This window comes from Sphaeramia orbicularis, chromosome 4 (assembly GCF_902148855.1).
Source record: "Sphaeramia orbicularis chromosome 4, fSphaOr1.1, whole genome shotgun sequence".
NCBI classification, from domain to species: Eukaryota; Metazoa; Chordata; class Actinopteri; order Kurtiformes; family Apogonidae; genus Sphaeramia; species Sphaeramia orbicularis.
In genome coordinates, this window is record NC_043960.1 from 5,372,859 (window position 1) to 5,390,983 (window position 18,125).

An 18,125-nucleotide genomic window follows, 5' to 3' on the forward strand; every position below is an offset into this window, starting at 1 on the left:
TATAAACTGTTTTCATTCCAGCAGTCAAAGTCTTTCTTTTCAGCCACAGACATCCTTTCTATCTGCTTCCATTTAGTCTATTATGGAGCCTCGCTTCTGCCTTAGAACACCTTATACAAGCAGCAGACGAGGTTTCTGTAGATGCTACGTCTCCACAATACTGAAATATTTTTCTTTCATTCTCCAGCCTTGGGTATTTGCTTTTTCGACGCCCTCAAACATGGTTTTTACAGTAGAAGTGTGAATGTGACATTACAGTTGAAAAGCAGCTCCAAATGACTTTTCTTTCCAAAGCATTAGAAAAATGTTCAAGTATCTAATTGCAATGTATGATGTTTTAATAGATTGTACTTGTTGTGGACACATTGAATTCAGGTGTTTCTTTTCTAACAGGGGTCTGGGATACAAAACAATAATGACTCATGTTAGAATATAGTTTTATATTGGGATAAATATAGCATTGGTTAGTTTGGTTTAAATTGTTATTGTTGCTTCTAAAATGCTATATTTAGGCAGCAGATACAAAAAATGGTACAAATGTTACTATGATGGAAATTTTCCTTTTGGTTCTCTGACATCTCACTTAGGATGACAAATTTCCCATTAAACTTTAAGGAAATATTGATATTTATATGTTAAATCATCATGAACAGGACATCATACAGCTGTAGACATGGTGTGTCCAAATATTTTTGTATATATAATGTACACGTATATTGTATTGTATATAACGAAAATATATTTTTGTGTTGTGGACACGTTGAATTCAGGCGTTTCTTTTCTAACGGGTCTGGGATAGAAAATATTTTATATTGGGATAAATATGGCATTGGTTAGTTTGGTTTAAATTGTTATTGTTGCTTCTAAAATGACTGAGATGGTTTTGACTTCATTTCTCTCAACAATGAGTTTGCTTTTTATTTTATTTTTAAATCCATGACTATAATTTTAAATGTTCTGCCTCTAAATTTCTAAAATATTTTTCGTGCTCTGACTGTAAATAACACATTTCTACCACAACTAACCATCTACTTTCTTCACATCTCACTTAAACTTAGTTGATGTTTATAAAGTATATGGACAAAAATATTGGGACATATCATGTCTACAGCTGTAAGATGTCCTGTTCATGATGATTCAACATATAAACATCAATATTTCCTTCAAGTTTAATGGGAGATTTTTCTTCCTCAGTGAGATGTGAAGAAAGTAGATGGTTAGTTGTGGAAGAAAATTATTATTTACAGATAGAGCATGAAAAATATTTTAGAAATTTAGAGGTAGAACATTTAAAATCATAGTCATGGATAAAAAACAAAAAATCAATGTTGAGAGAAATTAAATAAAAACCACCTCTGAAGTATTTTGGAAACCAAGTAGAGCTGCACAATGTATTGTTTGAGCATCGTCATTGTGATGTACGTGTGCGCAATGGTCACATTGCAGGTTCTACGATGTAGGAGGCAAATGAACTGTGTGTGTTATCTAATTTCAAGGGTATGTGACACCAATCACAATCGTGCTTAGTCAGTTTGGAGTGAGTCGCTGGTAACAACACTGAAAAATGAGCAACAAACAAGAGAAAATCAGCAAAAACAAAGACTTGGTGCCAAAAAGAAAAGCTCAGTTATCTGAAATTATTTCGGCTACAAGAAGGATGATACTGGAACACATGTTCTGCGTTGATACCGCCTTGCACCTGTCGCCACAATGAGAGGAAACACAACTAATTTGTTTGACTGTTTACATCGGCACCACACAAATATTATATACTGCTGGGTATTTTTTTCATATTGTAATATATATATTGCAGGGTTAAAAAAAATCAGTCCATTTTTTTTCCAATATCGTGCAGCCCTAAAGCAAAGATAACAATTTAAACCAAACTAACCAATGCAATGACATTTATCCCAATACAAAATTTAAAATCATAGTCATGGATTTAAACAAAAAAAAAAAAAAAAAAAAAGCAAACTCACTGTTGAGAGAAATGAAGTAAAATCCATCTCTGAGACATTTTGGAAGCAAAGACAAATTAAACAAAACAAACCAATGCAATGACATTTATCCCAATATAAAACTGCATTCTGACTTAAGTCATTATTGTTTTGTATCCCAGACCCCTGTTAGAAAAGAAACACATGAATTCAACATGTCCACATACTTTTGTCAGTATAGTGCAAGTTAACTGCGATTTTAATCTAGCGTAACATCAATATTTCCTTTAAGTTTAATGGGAGATGTGGAGAAAGTAGCTGGTAAGAAAAATGTTTACAGTCAAAGCATGAGAAATATTTTAGAAATTTAGAGGTAGAATCATAGTCATGATAAAAAAAAGCAAAAAAACAGAAAAAACGTTGAGAGAAATTAAGTAAAAACTATCTCTGAGACATTTTAGAAGCAAAGACAAATTAAACAAAACAAACCAATGCAATGATATTTATCCCAATACAAAACTATACTCTGACATTAGTCATTATTGTTTTGTATCCCAGACCCGTTAGAAAAGAAACACCTGAATTCAACGTGTCCACATACTTTTGTCCACATACTGTACATATGATTCAGGTTTATTGTTATAATCAGAAAAAGCATGTTCGATGGGTAATATACTCACGTGCAGAAGGAGAACAGCAGCAAGAAACGACTGACCCTGACAATAACCAATTTCCTCGTCATAAACAGAGTATGCCTGGGAGAAAAGAAAGAGAGAAAGGGCAAAAAATCAATTCAGTCATAAAATGAGCAAGACCTCAAAAAGGTTACAGATACAACTTGAGGTTTTTACTATATATAATGTGATTTTTAACATACAGACCTCAAATTTTTATATTTTCATTGAATTTCAACCTTGAACAAGTCCCTGGGTGGGTTTATTTGACTCGATATACAAACTCAGGAGAGGTTTCAACAACACTGTAGGAGCAGGAGCAGCGCGGGTCCTCCTGACATAAGAAACGTAGGCAGTTCGGGCGTTAAGGTCAAGTATGAAAGACCAACCGAGGACAATAACCTTCAGATGACCGTTCAGAGAGACGGTGTCTCAAAGCAGTCAGTTTCTGGCAGATCCCACAAATCATGTTAATGACCAAGCGAACAGGGCTTTTCACAGCGTAAACACTGATCCAGGAAGGGGCACTGTGTCCAAAACCATTTAGCGTTCACTTTTTTAGACGTGAAAAAAAGAGATGAGCTGAAGGTGAAGGGGAGACAGTCGCACATCACACAGCATCGGCTTCATCTGCATATGTCGCAGTAAGACTTTTTTTTTAATTTACGCTCACTACAGTGGCGACCTACGTCCAACCACAGACCAAAAGCGTTTGGCAAAAACACAAGCTCAATGGATCTTTGCTCAAGGGCAGCTCAGTGGTAATAAAACCCTAAATGTGTCCTTCAGGTTCAGTCACCATTAGGGCTGTGTACTGGCAAGAACCTGGCAATACAATACAAATCACATTACTAGGATCACAATACGATATATCACGATATATCATGATACTGTTAAAAAGGTAATTTTTTGTTTGTTTGTTTTTGTAAATGATTATTTCCTTGAAGAATTGAATTACACCAGAAATATTCACAAACACTAAGCACATTTTTATTTGATCAGAACAGGATCTAATGCTATAACACAAAATGTTCTTGTGTTCAAACTTGAATTCTGTTTTACAGACGCTACAGTTTAAGATCCTGTTCAAATGTTCTTATTCTATTAGTTCAGAACTAACATCAGAACATTATTTTTGTGCAATCCCAACAAAGGAACTAACATTATTTAATAAAACAGTGTTAAATAATAATAAATAAAATATAAACAAAAAAGAAAACAAAAAACTAAAAATGAACCTCCGCCATATTTGCATTTGAATAAATACCTAAAAATATTACTTTTTAATACCAATACAGTATTGTGAAATGAAATATCGCGATATATTGCAGAACCAATATTTTCTAACACCCCTAATCACCTTCGCCGCTGGTTGATCACAAGCACCTTCTCTTACGTTTAGACCGTTTCCTTCTGTACACGCTTTAAAGGACGTGGGAGACCAGGGTTCCTACAGGTTACATTTAAGACTTTTTAAGACCTTTTTAAGACTACTTAGAACAGAATTCAATGTGCATTTCACAGCCCATGTCATGGCCATACTGGCAAAAATTTGTGACTCGTAGAATTTAAGAAAATTTATTTATTTACTCCAACGCCTTGATTCTTACTCTTACCGAGTCATTTCTCACCAGGGGCTGAAAAGTTCGCAATAATTGGTTCCTAATTTCAAAATAAATTGTCGGGTTGGAACTGAGTCGACTAAGCTTGGTCAATGTAACTGTTTTTAAACTTGCACAAATGATTGTTTTCTCACTATCGACTGTGTTTTTGTTTTTGTTTTTTAATGTGTGTTCATTATGTCTTGCATTATCATAAACCAGGGGTGGGCAATTAAGTTTCCGATGGGGCCACATGAGAAACTTTGACAGTTGTTAAGGGCCGGATCAATACACTTGCAGCTCTCCTTAATATCTCTCTCTCTAAATAAATAAACAAATACATAAATAAACTTTACTATAATACAAAAACTGTAAATGCAACAATGCAATTATAAAATGAAAATGTGGAGCACAGAATAAAACTATTTAAGGAATATTCACAAAAAGACTTTCAAAAATGTGCAAAACCAACTCCACATTAACTTTATATGAAAAACTATAAATGCATCCAGCTTTGTTTGTTTGCATATCACAGTTCCTTTTCTTTTTCTTTAACTCTGACTTCAGTAAAGAATTACTTTCAAGTCCATGTCTGGTAAAAAAAAAAAAAACAAACTCTCCATTCGGAATCAATCTTTCTTTTTTTTTTTTGCCGTTCGCTGACATCTTCATGGGCTGAAACTGACCAACAAACCACTTAGTGCATAAGCCTTATGGAAGGGTAGAAAGTATGCGTGAAAAAAATGGTAAATTAGCAGATTCTTCAAAAATAAAAGCAGTGGCATTGTATTGGTTACCTCTATTATGATGATACACATTTGCATTGACTTTTAATTTGCCAATGACTTCATATGGGCCAGTTAGGGTCAGCTGTTGGGCCGCATGTGGCCCCTGGGCCTTACAGTGCCCAGGTCTGTCAGAAACTGTGTGTTCTGCTGCTTTTCTTGGTCAGGTCACTCTTGAAAAAGAGATTTACAATATCAATGTGGCTTTTTTACTTGGTTAAATAAAGGAGATATACAGGGTGGGGAAGCGAAATTTACAATATTTTGAGGCAGGGATTGAAAGACAGTGTATGACCAATTAGTTTATTGAAAGTCATGAGAATTTATTTGCCACAAGAAAACTGACATAATAGAAAATGTTTTTATTCTATGTGTCCTCCTTCTTTCTCAATAACTGCCTTCACACGCTTCCTGAAACTTGCACAAGTGTTCCTCAAATATTGGGGTGACAACTTCTCCCATTCTTCTTTAATAGTATCTTCCAGACTTTCTGGTAATAGTTTTGCTCATAGTCATTCTCTTCTTTCCATTATAAACAGTCTTTATGGACACTCCAACTATTTTTGAAATCTCCTTTGGTGTGACAAGTGCATTCAGCAAATCACACACTCTTTGACGTTTGCTTTCCTGATTACTCATATGGGCAAAAGTTTCTGAAAAGGTATGGATAATAGTGTTAGGTATTGTAATGGCAAAATTACTTATATCCATATATATTCATATATATTTTCACATATTTCATATATCATATAGGCTTCTAACTTTATTTCAGATATATTCATGTCACTGTGTATTATAGAGCAGTTTGGACCTCTTTTGTGTTGTGTCCAGAGTAGAAGGCCAAACCAACATTTCTCACAGAGGTCTTATCTCTAAGTTCCTGACACTAACCACAACACTTTCCACACATCATAATTTTCTCATGGGAGACAGAAGACTACAAGGTGATTTGTATTTTTGGGTTCAGACCGTCTCAGTCTTTTGTCTGAGTGGTATCTCTTTCTATGGAGCTCCAAATAAAGGGATTTCTTTGACACTGAACGTTTGAATTTATCCTTCTTCATTATAGACGAATTAGTACAGTAATATTTCTTCCATAACAGTATGATTATGACATCAATATATGTTTGGTTTCAAAACAACTGACGTAGTGCCTGCTGAGAAAAAACAACTAAATATTCATTGTAAATTTTGCTTCCCCACCCTGTTCTCGTTGGCGTCATTGAACGTCGGGGCCCTGACACTGAGATCTGAGCCTCTGTCTTTCCACCAGTGCAGTGGTGTGTATTTGCGTGTATTTGTGTGTATTCTGCCTCTGCTGGTGTGTATACAGCGGCTAACTCAGCAGATAGACAACAGGTTTACCAAGAAAAGCCGGACGCCGAAAACTTCTCCCCAAAGCTTTAACTCGAGACTTCACGGTAAAACTGCAACATACAAACAAAACCTGCCTCAGTTCTGTTCTTTGTTCCAGCACATTAACAGTATTATACATCCAAATGAATAAGAAAAGACCGCTAGCTCGATGCTAACATAAATGGGAAAATCCATAGACATGCTAACGATTAGCATCTTCAGACCGACTTAAGCTTTACAATGTCTTTTAATCTAACAACAAAAGTTTACATAAGAAACAGGTTTTACCATTCACTGCCACAACAACCGAACATAAAATACTCACAGGCAAACGTTCTTTCTGGCCATACAAACAGAAAACGAGAAACGTGTCTGCTACTTCCTTCCCATGGCTGAACTGGCTACGGGAACACCGAAAGGACAAAACATGCACCAGTGCAACTTATTCCGACCACCGGAGGGCCCCCCTTTGCATGCTTTTAACAACAGAAGATCACAGTAATGATAACGACATTGGAATTTGAATAAATCTACTCCTTTGTCTTGGCTCAAAGCGCTGCAGACAGGAAATGACAACAATAGAAGCCACACCCCTTTGTGTGCCTTGGTATTGTCTGACCCCGCCCACCAACATCACTTGCCTTACGCTCATTGGCTGACAATGAGCCTTCAATCAGTTTATCTTATTTAAACGGACCGATCACCCATGGAAAATTAGATCTAAACTTTAGGCTGTGTGTGCGTGTAGTGTGAGCGCCGCTCCCATTATTCCTAATTTCGTGAAAGTGAATATTTTTCTACGATCATGTCTGCGTCGAAGCGCGGGAGCAACACCAAACACAAGGGTAATATTGCATTGTTTTTTGGCTTCATTCCTCAAAATCTGCCCCTCAAAATGCAGGAAATAGTGTTTCAGAGAGTTATAAATTTAAAAATTTTCCAGGGACATCCTCCCCTGGACCCCCCTACAAAACTTGCATGGTACATGGTGCCCCTACGCTGTGACAAAAATCCTAGTGAGAACCCTGATAGTTACTTTCTTTGTATTTTGGACATTTAACAGACACATCTGAACAAGGGATGTAAGGATATGAAAATTTCATGTCACGGTGACCAAAATTATCAGTTATCATTATTATCGCGGTATTGTTGAAATATGCTCAAAATGTTCAAAAAGTACTTATACGCACACTGAAATAATGTAACCAAGTTGTATTTAGGAAAAAACTAATAAAATAACACACACAAAGTACCTTCTGTGGCAGAAACATTCAAATATTCACATGTAAACATCAAACATATAAATGTGCATTAAAGATGTCACCTTATGGCCAGAGATATCTGCACTAGGGGTGGGAATCGATAGGATTTGATCAATATTAATGCCATTGTCGATTCTGTTTGCCAGTCCAATTCCTTATCAATTCTCCTGTCGATTCCTGAGTGTTTTTTGAGTGGGGAAAAAAGTAGTTGGACAGGTCATAATGGAGCTGGTTTGACCATGTTCATATCAAGTTTTCTAGTTTTCTAAGTGCAGTAACTGAACACGGTTATCATGATAACTAGAATTTAAACGCTAATATTAACAATCGGAAATTTTACCACGGTTTATCATTGTAGAGGGAATGCACATATGTCACTTCCCCCCTGGGCCACGCCCCTCCAAGTCAGACTGAGTGGCAAAAACAAACCGGCTCAACATGGCGGAGTATAGCAGTAACTACAGCGAGACCGGGAAAAATGTGGAATACAACATGAAATTAAAGACAATTGGACTGGACATGGATCCATACAAGCTACCAAACAACAAGTGGTCTACGAACATTGATATGTGGCCGGAAATCACCTATCCTGACATCTATATGAACCTGATTTCAACACTGGGAAAATCCCCAATGCAAAGGCTGAAAGCATCCAAAAGACACAGAGTTGTTGACATCCTCGTCAAGACAAAAACATTTCAGTTCTGAAACATAGAACTAAATGACAGACGCTAACATTAAGAGCTTTACTAAGAAGGAACGTTAGCCAAAACGATACGTAATTTAAGGTATGATTTTACACAAGAACACAGCATAAATTAACGTTACCTGACATGAAATGGCAACCACAAATCCAGGTTTCGTTGCCTGGATTCCAGTTATTTCTACGAATTGCAGTGATCCATCTGCTTCTTCTGTCTTTGGCTTTAGGTCGCCGTTAAAACGATAGCTCCGAGTGCTTTTTAAACCTATTTGTGCGATTAATGGCACAACAGCTCTGCCCCATTTTTTAGATTGTTCTAAAGTTTTCGCAGTATTCAAGCCAAAGCCACTACTCATCTCCCTCTTTCTGCCACTCAGCGGACATAACCGCGGTGACTTCCACTAGCGGTGACATCACATGCATACCCTCTATACCGGTAATCATTAGGTCCCTAATCTGAACACAATACAGCCAACAAGTTTATGGCAACAGAACTTAAGACCAACCATATCAAACTGAATACCTTTTAAAGACTTTTAAGGTATTAAATGCAGATTTGTAAATTCAAGACTCTTAAGACTTTTTAAGACCCTGTGGGAACCCTGGGGAAAGAGAGACAGTGCATGAGGACAGAAAATTGTTTTGCAACGCCTGCCCGAGTGGACGGTAATGTAACACCAGAACAGACAGTCCCCAGTTTATTAGAAGACAAATAACCTCACCTGCCCTCGAAGGCCTCCAGAGTGCCACCACTTTCACTGGTTGTACTGGACATTTAGCAGGTCTCTGTGAGTGTAACATGATTGTTTTTTTCACCCTCATCCTGCAAAGACCTGGTCCTACTCTGCCTCTGATTGGCCGATCCACTGATAGTCTTTGCATCAGATTCAGAAAAAACACTAGTAATTAAATAAAAAAATAGGACCAATGTTGTCCCTGTATGTCAGCGTCATGTTCTATCAATAATCAATAACAAGTTCAATTTGCAAGGTTGTCCGGTTGGAGTCCTATGGTCTGGATGCAGGAGATCAATCTAACAATAGAAGCAGGTGGTACTTCCACTGGAGGAGAACTCAGCTAATTCAATCAATGCCCATATATGACTTTTATCAGTGATCAATAGGAACTATATTGATATCTGTAACTATTTACATGTTATAAACCCTCAAAATATGGACCATTATAAGTAAAAGCAAATTTTTAATATTTAAAAAATTCCTGGAAAATGCAAAAATCGAAATTTCTTAAAACTGTGAACAAACTTTGTAGACATTGTCCCAAGGAAGATACATAAAAATCTGAAATGAATCCAACCAGTAGTTTCATCTGAGAAGATGTTTGAAGAAATTGCTAATAAAGACAATGACGACAAAGACGACTGACACGGCGCCTTCACAGTAGCTGTAACAGAAAACGCCAATGCAAGGATATGCTTTAATGTCAAATACTTGAGTATTTGACTTAATCTGAGTTAAATTTATTACAATTTGGATTTTACATACCTAGTATTTGGAACCAATATTCATTTTTAAAGTCTTTGAAAAGGTTCGTTAAGCATTTTTGTGTTATTTATGCAATGAATTATATAAATTTTTCAAATCAAATTTTTGTGTGTATTTTGGCCTTTTGTGTTGATATAGTAGGTTAAAGTGAAAAAATAATAGGCAGATGAGATAGATGAAGTTGTGCTGAGAAAAAAAAAAGAAATCCAACATGGGTGTAATAAACATTTCTTTATATAGTATAGCAAAGGCAAAATCAAAAGTACTTGAAAACGGCCAAAATACGCTCAGACCTCTAAGGCAGTGGTTCCCAACCTTTTTTGGCTTGTGACCCCATTTTAACATCATAAATTTCTGGTGACCCCAGATATTTTTTTGCTAAAATTAATTTTTCTTTGATCATGTAATAGTTGGCTATACTATGTTGCAAATAAACGTTAATTTTGGAGGACATTTAGTCAATATAATGTATATTATTATGAACAGAGGCAGTAAATCCAGGTGTAGATTACTGCACAAAGGGAGAATTGGATTTTCCTTGGTCAGGATATGTACAGTCAGTCCAGCTGTGATTTCCAAGGCTGACAATTAATACTGAACAAACAAGAACTCAAACTATGAATTATGAAAGAGCTGCAGCATCTGAAACTGACCACAATGAACATTTGACAGATAAACAGAACCACAGTGCTGCAGTTTCACACTCACAGTTTGTCTTTTATGGATTGTGATTGTCTCTCTCAACTCAACATATATTTTTTATTATTAAGTTTTTATTTTTATCAATTACTACAAATTTCAGGTGACCCCAAGGTTGAAAAACACTGCTCTAAGGGTTAACATCCTTTTTAATATGTGTCTAGTGCAAATTTTTCATTTCACAAATTCATCCCAGGGGCCGGACTGGACCCTTTGGTGGGCCGGTTTTGGCCCACGGGCCGTATGTTTGACACCTCTGGTCTGGAGTCTGTGTGTACGTTCAATAACAAGCAGCAGGACAAGAATCCGACAGTCTTCCTTGAACATGTTTACAGATGATACGGTTATTTAACTCCCATCCAGATCTGTTTAAAATGACTAAGCTGGCAGTGGTTGTTTCATCTTCCTCAGATATTTTGGCAGAATCCTCACTCTTTTGATAGACACATTGATGCTAACTGCAGTTAACTCTCAGCACACTGGGTCAAAAGATTCTCTCTCCTTTCCATGTTTAAAAAATGAGTGTGGACGTCCGCCGCTCCACCGCTGATCTGTTCTGCTAATTTGGGGTTTGATGTGGAGGTAATGGAGAAGTCTTGTGGAGCTGTCTGCAGTGTAATCTACAAGCTGACACGCTTGATGGAGTGTGGCATTCACACGTCCCCAACTCAGCTGGGAGAAGTGCATGCTGACAGATGGATGGGGGAGGTCCTGGTGGGTGAAATCTAAATTTGTTAGCCAGAGTACATAATAGGCTCAGAGAAGTGGATTATTACAATCTATATGAATAGTTTCTCATTACTAAACGGTACAAAATTCATTCTTAATGTGCACTACACAGGAGGAGGCACAGTCTATAAATCATAATGTACTTGTACTAAAAAGGTACCAATAAGAACATTTTAGGCACAATAATAATAAAAAAGAGCTGCAAAAATGTGACTTCACTTTCAAGTTAAAGCAACACTATGGAGTTTTTCAGCTTTTAACCTAGATTTTCAAGGTCATTTAGGGAGTACAGCAACAACTCACAGTAGGTTCAATTACACTTTGGTCCAAGGTTCTAATAGTTTTGGATTTTTCATTATAGTTTAATTTTATTTAGTTTTGACTTTTTTTTTTCTCTAATTCAGTTAGTTTAAATTCGTTTTTAGAGCAGGTTTGATAGTTTTTAGTAGTTTTCATTTTTTTCTAAATGCTTAGTTTCAGTTTAGTTTTAGTTTTTTTCATATCTTTTCTCTTCTTCTCCGTCGTATTCAAATAAATCCCAGACAGGACTCTGCTGCTTTCTCCCAACTTCAGTCTCCATGTTTCCAGATAGAGTGGGGACCAGAAGACGACTGGAAATGTCAAGTGACAGACCATGATGGTGTGGTATGGTGCCGCTAGCTAAAATTGCTTGAGCGAAATAAATCGATTTCATATCAATCCGACATTGACGAAGACAAAAACGAAGGGAATTTTATCCATAATTGTTATACATTTTAGTTAGTTTTGTAAGTGCACAATACAGTTTCAGTTAGTTATGTTTGGGGTTTTTTTTTTCTTTTTTATTATAGTTTTTATTTATTTCAGTTAACGAAAATATTTTTTCAATTCTAGTTTTCGTCATTTCGTTAGTTTTTGTTAACGATAATAACCTTGATTGTAACCCACAGGTGTCAAACATGCGGCCCGGGGGCCAAAACCGGCCCGCCAAAGGTTCCAATCTGTCCCGTGGGATGAATTTGCAAAGTGCAAGTTATGTTTATGTTTATGCATTTGGCAGACGCTTTTTTCCAAAGCGACTAGGTTAGGGCATCAAACTCAAAAATAATATCATAATAACCTATAAATAATGACAACAATTTTTCCTCTTTGATTTAGTGCAAAAAACATAAAATTATGAAAATGTTTACATTAACACACTATCCTTTAACAATAACATGTGAATAACTTAAACTAAATGAAGAAATTAAGAAAATTAAGTGCAATTTTAACAATTTTCTGCCTGTTACTAAGTGCTTTGTGCATATGTATAAATGATTAGTTGAGGCATAATATTGATAAAATTGTACTTTTATTTCTTAACAAATTCTGTTTTTTTCCAACTTATTCACATCCTTTTTGTGTGGATAGTTTGTAAATGTAAATACTGGCATAACTGAATGTTATTTTTTGTACTAAAACAATTTGGAGTTGTCATTATTTATTGGTTATCATGCTATTATTTCACAGGTCCGGCCTGGTTCAGATTAAATTGGGTTGAATGTGGCCCCCAGAAGAAAATGAGTTTGACACCCCTGTTGTAACCCTCCTGGGGCCCACATGGACATGCTGGCTGGGTATGTATGTAATTATTCACTTTGGTGTGTGTGGTTGTAGAAAACTAATTTTGCTACTGGAACTCTACAGGCACAGTGTTTTTCGTGTGTTCCTGAAATCTGATCAGGATGGTGGTCACCGGGATATGAACTAGTACCCTGAATAATGTGTGAATGGAAACACTCACCCATCTCTGTGTTACGCAACATTAGCCGGGTTGATGAGGCACGTTAACATGTTATCATGTTTACTTTTTGCTCCAGGTCTGTTTAAATTCTGTTTCCATGGAAGTGCTGTAGATATTATCTTTAAGCGTCTACAGGTTGACGGTCCCAGGTTGTGAATCTCCGCACCAGCTGGGAGAGCAGTGTGCCCTTAAATGAAGCATTAACCCCCGACTGCTGCTGCTGTGTGCCTTCTGAATGACCGGCAGTCTGTGGATGTGTGGGTTATCTGGAGGTGTGACTGAGTGGAAACATGAGAAAAATGAAGCACGGTGAGCTGAAAGAGAGTTCAGCTGACCTTCCCCATAGAATAAAGGTGAGAGAATAAAAGACTCCAGGCTTATTACCGAGTAGGATATGAAGATGAATATAAACTTTGTCCTGGATCCTCTGTGCCTGTATCCCACTCATGCCTCAAGATCCAACCAACCTTATCAGTAGCAAATCTACATGGATTTGCATACAAATGAAGGCTGGCTCGCCACTGACCTAGTTGGGTCCAGACTAGATGCTAACCCTTCCTGACAGGTCCTCCCAGAGCTCTCACCGGCTGTACTCTATTTCTGCAACCTCAGATAAATACAAAGAAGCAAAAGTTCCACTTCATCAATCTGAAGCGCCTTCAGTTTGATTAACAGTCATATCGTTAGCCTTGAAGAAGAACTGCACAAGTCATACACTATATGGACAAAGTATGTGGACATGTTGAATTCAGGTGTTTCTTTTCTAGCGGGGGTCTGGGATACAAAACAATAATCAAAAATGTCATAATGTAGTTTTATATTGGGATATATATCATATTGATGATGATGAAATTCTTTATTCAGTCATCACATAATAATACAACCACTGTCAACACTACAAATATTACCAACAGGTTAACAACTGAACAGGCCCAGGCAGAAGCAGAATGCTTCTATTAATGCCTGTCCTACAGAACATATTCAGTTACCCAGCATTCAATATAGGAAAAAGAAAAAAAACAACAATGCATACAACTAAAAGCAAACAAGCAAAACATAAAAAAGTGAAACTAAACCAGAAAAGTAGAAAACTTAACCAACCAAATTAATGGTAATTTAATGTAGAGTCAAAAATAAATTATTTACCTATTACTTATTAGATCCTAACAATTGTATCCTTCAAAAATCACCTTACGTACCATTTTTGTAAATATCAAAAATGAGCTACACATTCGTAAATCCATGCTGGCCTCATTCCATAGTTTAACTCCAACAACAGATATACATCTGCTTTTAGTCTCCTTTCAAGCTTTTTGTACAACAAATTTACAAACATCTCACAAATCATATTGATTATTAATATTGATGTTCTTATCTCAAATCATCAACAGGAAATCTTACAGTTGTAGACATGATGTGTCCCAATACTTTTGTCCATATAGTTCATAAACATCAATATTTCCTTAACCCTGTAAAGTCTGAACCATTAAATCACTGACAGAAAATTCCAGTTCTTTGAAACCGGAGCCTTTATTGGTCCTTCTGAACAACCAAAAAATAGTTGTTTTCAAATATCAATTTCCATGTATGAGTTTCAATTTTGTATCATATTTGATCCATCGAGTCTCAATGCTCAAATATTATTATTTTTGAACAAACAAAAACATAATATAACACAAACATGTCTAACAAATTAATAATTCCTTTTCAAACTTGTCAAAGTTCTTCCTCCTTCCTCATTAATGACAGTCTTGTAGTGTCACTGGGAAGGCCTTTTGTGAATGAATTCCTCCCCCTGGTGGATTATCTGTGTATTGCATGTATCTAATTGTATACATCAGGTTTTTTCAAGAAAAAAATTACACTGATCGTGTAGAGGGCTTCAAAACTCAGGTATCAAATATGATACGTTTGGCGTTATAGGGTTAAAGTTTAATTGGAGATTTTTCTTCCTCAGTGAGATGTGAAGAAAGTAAATGGTTAGTTGTGGTAGAAAATTATTATTTACAGTCAGAGCATGAAACATATTTTAGAAGTTTAGAGGTAGAACATTTAAAATCATAGTCATGGATTAAAAAAAAAAAAAAAAAAAATCAATGTCGAGAGAAATTAAGTCAAAACTATCTCTGAGGCATTTTAGAAGCAAAGACAACAATGTAAACCAAACTAATCAATGTAATAATATTTATTCCAATATTAAACTATATTAAATGGCATTAGTCATTATAGTTTTGTATCCCAGACCCCCGTTAGAAAAGAAACACCTGAATTCAATGTGTCCATATACTTTTGTCCATATAGTTGATAACTTGTACGACGATATGTGAATGTGTATACCATCTGTCCACCTCGTTCACCTAATTCGGATTCTTGTTTACAGATCTCTCTTTTGTACGTATTACTGAAGGTAAACTTTTATGACTGAATGGCCCAAACTTTGCCTTTTACCTCATTTACAGTTCAGTTCATTTCATAGATAAGTACTGAAGGCTTCGTTTGTGTGGTTCGGTACAAAGTAGACCCCAGTTTGGAGAAGCAGACAGAATCTAAACAGTGTCGGACTGTGGAAAGGGCTTTGGAAGGACAGTCTTCTGCTGCTTCTCCTCTGATTGTCTCAGTTCATCTTGCCTCAACTCTGCCAAGTTTTTTTTTTTTTTTTTGAAGTTGACCCTACGTGAGAGCAGGGACCAGTGGACGCCACCAGATCAGAATTCTAGTATCACCTTCATCAAGGTTCCAAGTAAGCCAAAGTACAGTGCAAGGTTATTATCGTTAACGAAAACTAACGAAATGACGAAAACTAGAATTGAAAAAACATTTTCGTTAACTGAAATAAATAAAAACTATAATTAAAAGAAAAAAACTATAACTAACTGAAACTGTACTGTGTGCTTACAAAACTAACTAAAACGTATAAAAATTATGGATAAAATTCCCTTTGTTTTTGTCTTTGTCAATGTCGGATTGATACAAAAGCGATTTATTTCGCTCACGCAATTTTAGCTAGCGGCACCATACGACACTTGACGGTCCGTCACTTGTCGTCACTTGTGGTTTCCAGTCGTCTTCTGGTCCCCACTCTACCTGGAAACATGGAGACTGAAGTTGGGAGAAAGCAGCAGAGTCCTGTCTGGGATTTATTTGAATACGACGGAGAAGAAGAAAAAAAGATATAAAAAAACTAAAACTAAACTACACAATTCAGTTTCAGTTAGCTCATTGTTTTTTTCTTTTCTTTTAATTATAGTTTTTATTTATTTCGGTTAATGAAAATGTTTTTACAATTCTGGTTCTGTCTGGGATTTAAGTGAATTCGCCGGAGAAGAAAAGATATTAAAAAAAATAAAACTAATACTAAAACTAAATTAAAACTAAGTATTTAGAAAAAAAAAATTAAAACTAATAAAAACTAGCAAACCTGCTCTAAAAACAAATTAAAACTAACTGAATTAGAGAAAAAAAGTCAAAACTAAATAAAACTAAACTATAATGAAAAATCCAAAACTCTTAGAACTTTGGTACAGTGGAAGTACGAATTTAATTCATTCTATGACTGTGGCTCGTTTTGTTATAGACTGTATACATTAGCTGATTATGATATAGATCATAGATTATGATCATGTAAAAATTGGGGGTGGGACAATATAAGTTCGGCTTGTTCCGTCTCCTTTTTGGACATAAAGTGTTGTTAAATAGCTACAATGAATTACTTATACATTGTGTGACTTGTTTTTCTTTTTTGGTTGATTTATTTCCATATACTGGAGTGTCCTGTTTAAATTGGTCATTTCTTTTGCCTTCTTATATTCAAAATAAAATCTATCTATCTATCTATCTATCTATCTATCTATCTATCTATCTATCTATCTATGGCATGAGACATGTGAGACATTAAATGTGCAAAACTACAGATACTACAGCTCAGAATTCAAACACGACTTATTAATCAAGACCCACAGGTAAATGAAAGGAAGTATACCACAAAAGACCAACTCATGCGTCATTACAATGTGTGAAGAGTCACATTTAATCAGTCTGAATTGTCACAGAGAACTCTGAATGCAGTTCAGTTTGTAAAGGGTTGGTTATAAATCCATTCAAGTGGTTCATAATAAGCTGGTCTCTGTTCTCTGAGTGGTGTTACCGCTGGTTCTTCATGGCTGCTGCTGCTGCTGCTGTTCTGTCTTACATGGCACTGAAACTGTTTCTATGTAGTATTTATATTCCAAACTGTCACCAGCAGGGGACGTCTGGTACCAGAACACACTTAGGACCAAATCCACCAATGAACCAACCCTGTGTATTCACAGACTGAGTCAGTGACTGAATAAAGGATAAAGCTCATTGTCTCCACACATCTGTATTATGGTATCATCAAGTTTTCTTCTTCAAACTAAAACTCATAGACACTTATTTTCACTCAAAATAACACTGTGTCTTATAATCTTCACATGCTGCATCAGCTGATAGTTTACATTACAGCTAGCTACAGTTATCTTAGCTCTGTTTTTAAACTGAAAACATCCACAGTAAAACCACCAATCACCTCTGTTTTCTGTTGGGTTTGTGTTGTCAGTAGCTGAACTAAAGATTTGTTTGAATCCAACAAACGTGGTCCGAACTGTCACAGTTTAGTCTGAACTGTGGTTCAACTAACTGCAATTTAGCAAAGATAAGAACATCCCATAATAACCTCATAAGCCTCTTTCTTTTTTGGTTGATTTATTTCCATATATTAGAGTGTCCTGTTTAAATTGGTCATTTCTTTTGCCTTCTTATGTTCAAAATAAAGTCTATCTATCCATCTGTCTGTCTGTCTGTCTAGTATATATTGTACAGATTGTTGGTCTGTCTTAATAGAGAGTTTTAATATAATATGTATGTGTATATGTATACATAAACACACACACACACATACACACACACTACAAACAAAAAGTTAAGGATATTTTTAATTTTGGGCTGTTTTTTTCAGTTGGGATTCTTGCCACAGCACTTTTACTTTTTTTGTGTGTGAACTGAATTGAAGCACATTTTTTTTATGACCAGACATAGTTTTATTTACAAATGGCAAAACTGACCAAAAAAAAAAGCCCCCCCCCCCCCCAAAAAAAA

At 35.9% G+C, this 18,125-nt stretch overlaps 1 protein-coding gene across 1 annotated transcript in view; it reads right to left on the reverse strand.

Moving 5' to 3' along the window:
• Positions 1–2,614: 2,614 nt before the first annotated feature.
• The window catches only part of LOC115417649 (rab GTPase-activating protein 1-like), a 281,857-nt gene continuing 266,346 nt past the window's right edge, over positions 2,615–18,125 (reverse strand). The window contains exon 15 of the mRNA XM_030131657.1: positions 2,615–2,692. The gene's annotated coding sequence lies outside the window, so the exon portion shown is untranslated. The remainder of the gene's footprint in view (positions 2,693–18,125) is intronic.